Consider the following 8,330-nt stretch of genomic DNA (forward strand, 5'->3'; position numbering starts at 1 on the left):
AATATAAGTATAGAAGTTATAATAGGTCTAAGTCTAGAAATAGGGATGAAAAAACTAGAGAGTAGAAGATGTTATAATTGTGGAGAGAAAGGACATTTTATAAAAGAATGTTAAAAGCCTAAAAGAGATGACAAAAATAAAGAACATAATGAAATTACTGAAGAATTCTCCAGAGAAGTATTTATGGGTTATTAGTACTGCTTATAATTCTTTTTCTAACTCATTTTGTTGTTTGCAAGTATCTCTCTCTTGTTTCGCGGGTACCATCCATGTAATTTGGCAACGATGAAAGCCAGATGCGGCCGTGGACTAGGTTCCCACTTTTGGATCCTGGTCTAAGATGGAGTATATTGAGAAAAATGTAGCCTAGGACTTTTTGGTAGGTCAGCCCACAAATGCTCAAACCCACCACCTGGAGGCTTGCCCATCTTTGTTGCCTTGGCCCACTCTCCACTCAACACTCTCTCACTACCTGGACCATTAAACAATCCGATTTTCCGTTGATATGTATCTCACCCTCTCCTCTGCAGATTAGAGTCCCCAATCCTACTTTTCTGTCACTTCATCTCTTTCCCCTCCCTTCTCTATCTCGTTTTCTTTTCTCTCAGCCGTGGTTTCTCTCACCACCATAAATGGCTTCTCTATATTTAATCCACCTCCTGTGGCTTTATGAGATAGAGATATTCTTCCTCTTGTTCTCTTTTGTTCCGATTAAAAAGTTCTTTGTGAACGTTTCCTAAGTGAAAAACCTGTGTGGTTTTGAGTGGTTCTTTGTCGTTCGAAGTGAAAATCTAAGTGGGTTACGTGGTTCTTTGTGAATCGGCCTTGGTGGCGTTTTTGGGGTATAGCAACCGTGTGTGGTTGTGCCTAAGTGGTTGTCGGCTTTTCACTGGATCTGGCTACCTAAGCTATTATCTCGTTATTCTGTTATTTCTCTTCATTCACTGTTTAATATTATTCTATCAGTATATTGTTTAGATCTCTATAATAATAGTTCCTATTTATATTCATGTAATTTTAGGCTGTAATATTAAAGGGTTTTCAAAATCCACGATTCTGTGTAATAGTAAGGCTGTTATTTGGGCTCATCATTGGTGGTGTTTCCACCCAACATGGAGATTTCGATACTAATTAATATAGATGTCTTTAGAGGTGAGGCTCGAAGAAGGAGTTTTTTCCTTTTCTTTTTTCAAATTCCTACAAAGAATTTTAGTAGTATAAGCATACTTAGAAAAAGAAGATCCACAAAGGAGGGCTTAACGGGTGTCTTTTTTTCTACTCGGGTGTAGAGCTTTATTTTTCTGCAAGAGAATATTAAATAATCAAAATATATATATTATTAATAGGTCTTGCATGGAGCAAAAATTATTGTACCTCCTTGGAGGAAGAGATATTTGAGGGGGGCTCCTTGGAACAAGACTTAGGAACTTTGCCGGAGGAATAATAAGGTTTTAGCCAGAAGCAGGGCTTAGATGCCTCCGCAAAGGAGGGCTTAGGTGCCTGCATGAGACAGAGATTATAAGTCCCTAGATAATGAACTAAGTGCCTGCCCAAAGAAGGGCTGGGATGCCTCCACAGAGGAGGGTCTCTGTGCCTGTGTGGAAGACAAGGCTTTTTATAAGAGGTTGACTGCCTGGGGGCACGACTGTCATCTAAGAAGTTTGAGAAGGATGCCTTCATCGTGAAATCCCTACAAGAAGGCACATGTTAACACATCGAAGGTGGTAAAATAAACCTCATGATTATTAAGTTAAAATATTAAAGATACTCCTTGAGAGAAGGTTGTATGTGAAGATTTATTCACCGAGGGATGCTTGTCTAGGGGCAAGACTTATTCTATGAAGGATGCCTGCCTGAGGGAAGGGCTTTATTTTGAGGAGGATACCTGCTTATTTTTCAGAAGGATGCCTGCTTGGAGGGAGGGCTTATTATCTGAGGAGGATGTTTGCTTGGGGGGACATGACTTATTTTCTGAGGAGGATGCCCTCTTGTTCTTCCATGGGGACATCGTCTTAGATCTGTGTTCCTACAGACGATGCCATTTTATATGTGCAAAAAATGCACGAGTTCAATGGATATGGACTATTGTTCAAAACTTGGGTCGAAGCGAATGCAAATTTCGAAGAAAGGGACCTGCAAAAAAGGCATTAACAATTCGATTTCCAAGTTACTATTGTATTCGAGATGAAATATAGCAAACAATAAGTGAGATTAATTAAGAAATGAGATACGGTGAATAAATTTGGTAAAAAATGTAAGAACACATGATACTATGCTTATGTAGAAATTAAGAGATAGTTTACAGAGTAGAGAGGTGTTTAGAGAGTGAGAGGGTCGTCCCCTGTGTGGAACACTGAACCTATATTTATAGGAAGAGCGCCCCCATCTGCTGGGGGTGTATCTCACTCCTGAGAATATTTGCAGAAATTGATTGGGATGGTTGGTATAAAGGTATCATTCATCCTTATCCGTAGCTAGGAGTGCTTTAGTAGAAGTCCTCTTTGTCTTGGAAGACCTCTCGCCTGTGAAGAGTCCCAGCCACTAGGGAAGTCCTCCTTGCTAGGCTGATGTGGTCCAAGGTGGCTATTGACATCTGGATTGATGAGATGCCATATGGGAGAGTGACTTGCACGCGTGTGGGTCTTTTGGCGTAATGGTTTATCGGATTTCAACCATGATCTGAGTGGGGAGATGTCCCTAATTTCCTCCCTTGTTTTTTCGACTGCTTGAACCTCTTTGGACCAACTTATTTATATGCACATTAGATTAATAAAATAAAAAAGATTTAAATTTTCAACCGGTGCAAATTGACTATTGTAGAAATTCAAATAATTATTTGAACTTTGTTCAAGTATTTAGACGATTAAATTATGCAATCAGGATATATTATAGACAAAATAAAAATAAAAATTTAAGAACCAATGGATAAAAAATTAAGTTAAGCCTGAAAAAATATTTCAACTTTTGTATAAATGTTTTATCCATTTGAATTTGCATTTAACTATCATGACATGACTTTATCACATTTCAAATTAAAATATATATATATATATATATATTAATTCCGTATATTAATTAAGCTTAACTAATTTAAATTTTTTCTGTATCTTTTTATTTTTTAAACTATCGTGTTGCGTTCAAATTAGTTTCTTAAAAACTAAATTTGGTATAGTAACAACGAAATAAAGATGAGAAACTTAAATTTTGTTAAACTATCAAAAGTCATAACAGATATTTTATAAAATATGTACAAAATTTAATATTTTTAGATGTTAGGTAAATCTAGTCAGTTGAATTATAAAATATTTACAAATTCAATTATTTTAAGTCAGTGAATGTATAGTACATTGGGATAATAAATTTTTTACACATCCAAAGGGAAATTTTGGGCTGTAGATCTTAACCAAACATAAAATATTCATATTAATGGGTATGTATTGGAACCTAAATCTAATTTAAATGTCTTACTTAATAAGATCTATCACAATAAATTGGACAACATAGGTAAAACTTTCTGTGTTTTAAAAAGTTTGCAAAAAGAACCCTCCTATTATGAGAATAGGCTAAAAGTTCTCACGTGTTTTGTAAAACTCAACTCAGTCGCCCCTCTCCGTTAAATCCAATTAACGGTGTTAATTTTTTAAAAAATAACCATTATACCCTTACTTAATATATATTATTTCTTATTTTAATGACCGTTGGATCTTTTTTGATCAAATATTGATGGTTAGATCTAATCACTTAATCTCAATCGTTAAATTTTAAAAAAATAAGAGGTCTAGATTCAACAAATTATTTAACTTATATTATATATAAATAATTTAAAATATTAAATATATATTATTATTATATATTAAAAAAAAATTAACTACCGAACCCACCCGACCCCCTTACCCCGGCTTCCCTCCATCTCGTCGCCGGCAGCACAATTTTGTTAAAATACTTATATCTTTGTAAATTTTTTACCAAATTGAGTGAGCTCGATCTCGTTAGAATCGTCTCGAAGATATAAGTCCGATGGTGGTGGTTTGAGATCGAGATTCAATCGGACGGAGACGAATCGACGAAAAATACATTCGGTGGTCCTGGCTTGAGCCCACTCTCTATGATTTATGAAAACTCAAAGCGAAGGTATGAAAATATTGGTCTTGGAGAGAGGATTCGAATGATACCATTGGCTGTCGGAAATTCATCTAGATGGCGCCCAAAACTTAGAAACAAGTTTCCGGCGAAAAAGAGGCAAAATATATTTTAATTAATTTTAATTATATTAATTAAAAATATATTTTAATTAATTTTAATTATATTAATTAAAATATATTTTAGTTAATTAAGAATATTTTAAATAATTATAATAATTACATATTTTGGCTAATGAATAATAATTGTAATTAAATATATATTTTAATTATTTAAAAATAATTTTAGATTTAATAATTGAAAATTATAAAATTATTTGAATTTACATATAATTTAATTCAATATTTAATATTAAATAAATTTAATTTAATTTAATATTTTATTTTAAATTTAATATAGCAAAATTTAATACTTATTTTTAGGGTGAGAAATGGCAAAAGAAAGACACAAAACAAGTCTAAAGTCCTTTGTATGTTATATAGACCCATAGAGGGGTATTTTAGTCCAAAGTGTCACTAAATATGAACCTAAATTGCAGAAAATGACTACCAAACATAGCAGATGCGCGTCTCCTCCACTTCTTGTTAGTTGCTAACAGAATAAGGGTTATTTTTTGCTAATTAAAACAAAACAGGAGGGAATTTTTAGCATATTTTAAAAATATGGAGTATTTTTTGCATACTTTTTAAAACATAGGAGGATATTATATATTTTGTCTCAATAAATTTGGATTTGGATATTACCGGCTCGTTGACGATTGCATCAAACCACTATAGACGATTTGTTACCCTTTCCATTTGAATCACTTCAATCGAAGCAGCGGTATTTTCTCTTGTTTTAAATTTATTATTCTTACTTTTTAATTACGTTCTAAACTATATATATTCGCATCGTCAGCACCTTTTGCGTTTACATTTTAAAGGATAAACTATAAATATTTATTAGATTTTTCTGAAATTCCTTTTTAAAGAAAAAATTTAAATGAATTTATTGATCAATTTATGCTCAATGATCAATCAAATATTAAATGTTTATTGATCCAACGGGCTGCAACCCCCACTCCATGAGCTTAGCCTGCTTGATGGATTAGGCCAGGAATAAAGATTTGTGCTTTCCAATCTTGAGGAGTGGGATGTAGGGCCTGGGCTACAACTACTTCGACATTGGAAGACCCACTTTTGGGAAAATCCGACCCGTGCACACACGACTATGTATTGTTTTTTTTTTTTTTTTTTTGTGGGGGGGGAAATGTAATTTGCATAAATGACGTAAAAAAATAATATAGTACAACAAGTATCCCTATCATGTGGTACCCTCAACAAGCTAGGAGATACGCCACAGTCTATACAATGCACAAGTACTAACTGAGTTGGCTAACTTAACACTAAGTATACGCAATTTGACATCCTCCACAATTATGTGAGCCACGGTCCTCGGGTGTCGTTCCTCATGTTCAAACCTCCTCAAATTCCTCTCCCTCCATATATGATAGACGCACGAACCAAGTAATGCACGATAGGATAAATTGATGATGTGCTTCCCCCTCCATTTTCTCGCACTCCATTTAATATCCCTTGCCCAATCCCTATTGGGCCAAGGGAAACGAATCATTTGCCGAACATAATAGATGCAATCTCTGCTATATCTACACCAAAAAAAATAGGTGGTTGTGTGATTCCACCATATCATCTTGACAGAGTACACAATTCCCGAGGTGGGTTAACCATGGTCTGTCCGTAGTAGCTAATTTCTCCATAATCGCAAGCCACAAAATGAACAAATGTCGTGGTATCTTCAGAGAACCTGAAAGTAGTGAAGTCCAGCCTACTTTCGGTCCAGGTGGCCTCATAAGCCGATAAATGTCGTGAGTCGTGGGCTTCCCACTAGTACACCTCCACACAATGCAGTCATCACCCCCATAAATCCAGGGCAATGTATGAATAGTCTCCATATACTCCATATTTATAAACAATAGCCAATGCCATTGCCCTCATGGATAACGGAACTCAACGTGATCGATGCATCCAATCCCAATGTTATAGGTCCACGTGGGAATCTGTCAATGAGAGGCCCCAATTGATGCCATGGGTCCCTCCATATGTAAATTCCCCTTCCATCACCCACACGGTATTCCACCATTAACCGGATCCATGGTCGTAAACGTAACAGTTTTCTCCATCCCTATTACCCTCTATGCTCCGGTAAAGTCCAAATGGAGTCCTCCTTGAGTCGCCCATGATATAACCAATCCACTCCATATAGAGGTCCTGTCACAGCGAATGACCTCGCATAGTTTTTTGCACATGAGGGCTTGGTTGAGAGTACCAACCTCTTGGATCCCTTGTCCTCCTTCCTCCTTTGGTTTACAGACCTCCTTCCATGAAACTTTTGCATATCCACTATTGCTCCTGCCTTTCCAAAGGAATGCTCTCAAACGTTTCTCAATTTCCTTGACAATTTCTTTCGAAAGTATGAATGCAGAGCTCCAATAGACATTGAGCGCCATAAGAACTGATTTTATAATTTGCACCCTCCCCGCACAGGAGAGTGTCAATCCCTCCCAACCATTAATACGTTCAGCAATCTTAATCAGTAATGGTTGGCAATCAGAAATAGTCAAACGAGAAGATAACAAAGGTAGACCTAAGTACCTCATCGGGAGATGACCCTCCTGGAATCCCAATATCGCTAACATCTCCTCTTTAACCCCCTGGGCGGACCGTGATATGATAAGGTGACTCTTCTCCACATTAAGTCGTAGCCTTGACCAGGTAGCAAACCGATCTAACCCACTTTTTAGGACCCGAATAGAATCAATAGTTGCTCTGCAGAACAATAGCAAGTCATCTGCAAAACCCAATTGGAAGATCCTGGCTGCTTCACACTTCCAATGGAACGTGAAATGCATATCTTGCTCAATCAACTGCAATAAACCCAGATGCAACACCTCCATCACTAGCACGAATAAATACGGTGATAGAGGGTCACCCTGTCGAAGCCCTCTAGCACCCGTAAAAAAACCATAAGGCTGTCCATTCATTCCCACCGAAAATGAGGGTGTTGTCACACACTCCTCTATCCATCTAGTAAAACCCTCAGGGAAACCTAATAACTGCAGTACCGAGAACAGAAAGTCCCACTCCACCGTATCATAAGCTTTGCGGATGTCAACTTTCATTGCACATCGCGGTGGCCGCCGGACCTGGTTGTATCCAGTGAACAATTCCTGCGCCAACAAAATGTTGTCCCCAATGCTCCAACCAGGGATAAAGGCTCCTTGACATGGGCTCACAATCTTGTCCAACACCATACTCAATCTTTGGACAATGAGCTTTGCAATAATTTTGTATAATACATTGCAGCACGAGATAGACCGAAAATCTCCAATAGACTTGGGGGAATGTACCTTAGGTATTAGGGCCAAGAGCGTGCTGTTGACTTGCTTAAGGAGTCGTCCCGTAGAAAAGAAGTCCAAGACCGCCTTCATCACCTCATTGCCCACAACCGGCCAGGCTGCTTTGTAGAAGCCTGATGAATACCCATCCGGTCCTGGGGCTTTGTCCTCAGCAATATCAAAGACTGCAATTTTAACATCGTTTGCAGTGAATGGTGCAACCAGTTGCATCATCTCATCCTCTGTCAGAATATGCCGTGCCCACGTCCGTATGAATCGTAAGTCCAGTACCTGCTGACGCCTCTCTCCTCCTAATAGGGATTGGTAGTATGACACAAATTCGTGGATGACCTCATTCTGCTGCGTGTGGGTTACTCCAAGGGCATCAGTAATTTGCATAATCCGTCGTGACGTCCGTCTTTGGGCAATCTTGCGAAAGAAAACCCTAGAACACTTATCTCCTCCTTTCATCCACGCCATCTTAGCTCGTTGCTGGAGCATAATTGGTTCCATCTTTGCTGCCTTTGCATAGACAATCTGACAACAATGTTCCAATAATAGAAATAGCTCGTCCTGTCTGTTCGAGCTAACCAAGTGTTGTGCATCGTCAAGAAATCCCTTGGCCAACTAAACATTATGGGTCAAGTTTCCTTTTCTCCTCCTCTACTTTCGAAGAATAGGTTTAAGCGCTTTAAGCTTCCTAGTGACCGAGAACATGGGGACGCCAACTATCTCATGCTGCCAAATACTTTGTACAACTGAAATAAATTCTGGTGAGAGAGTAAGGTAGTTGTCA

This window comes from Sesamum indicum, linkage group LG9 (assembly GCF_000512975.1).
Source record: "Sesamum indicum cultivar Zhongzhi No. 13 linkage group LG9, S_indicum_v1.0, whole genome shotgun sequence".
Classification (NCBI taxonomy): domain Eukaryota; kingdom Viridiplantae; phylum Streptophyta; class Magnoliopsida; order Lamiales; family Pedaliaceae; genus Sesamum; species Sesamum indicum.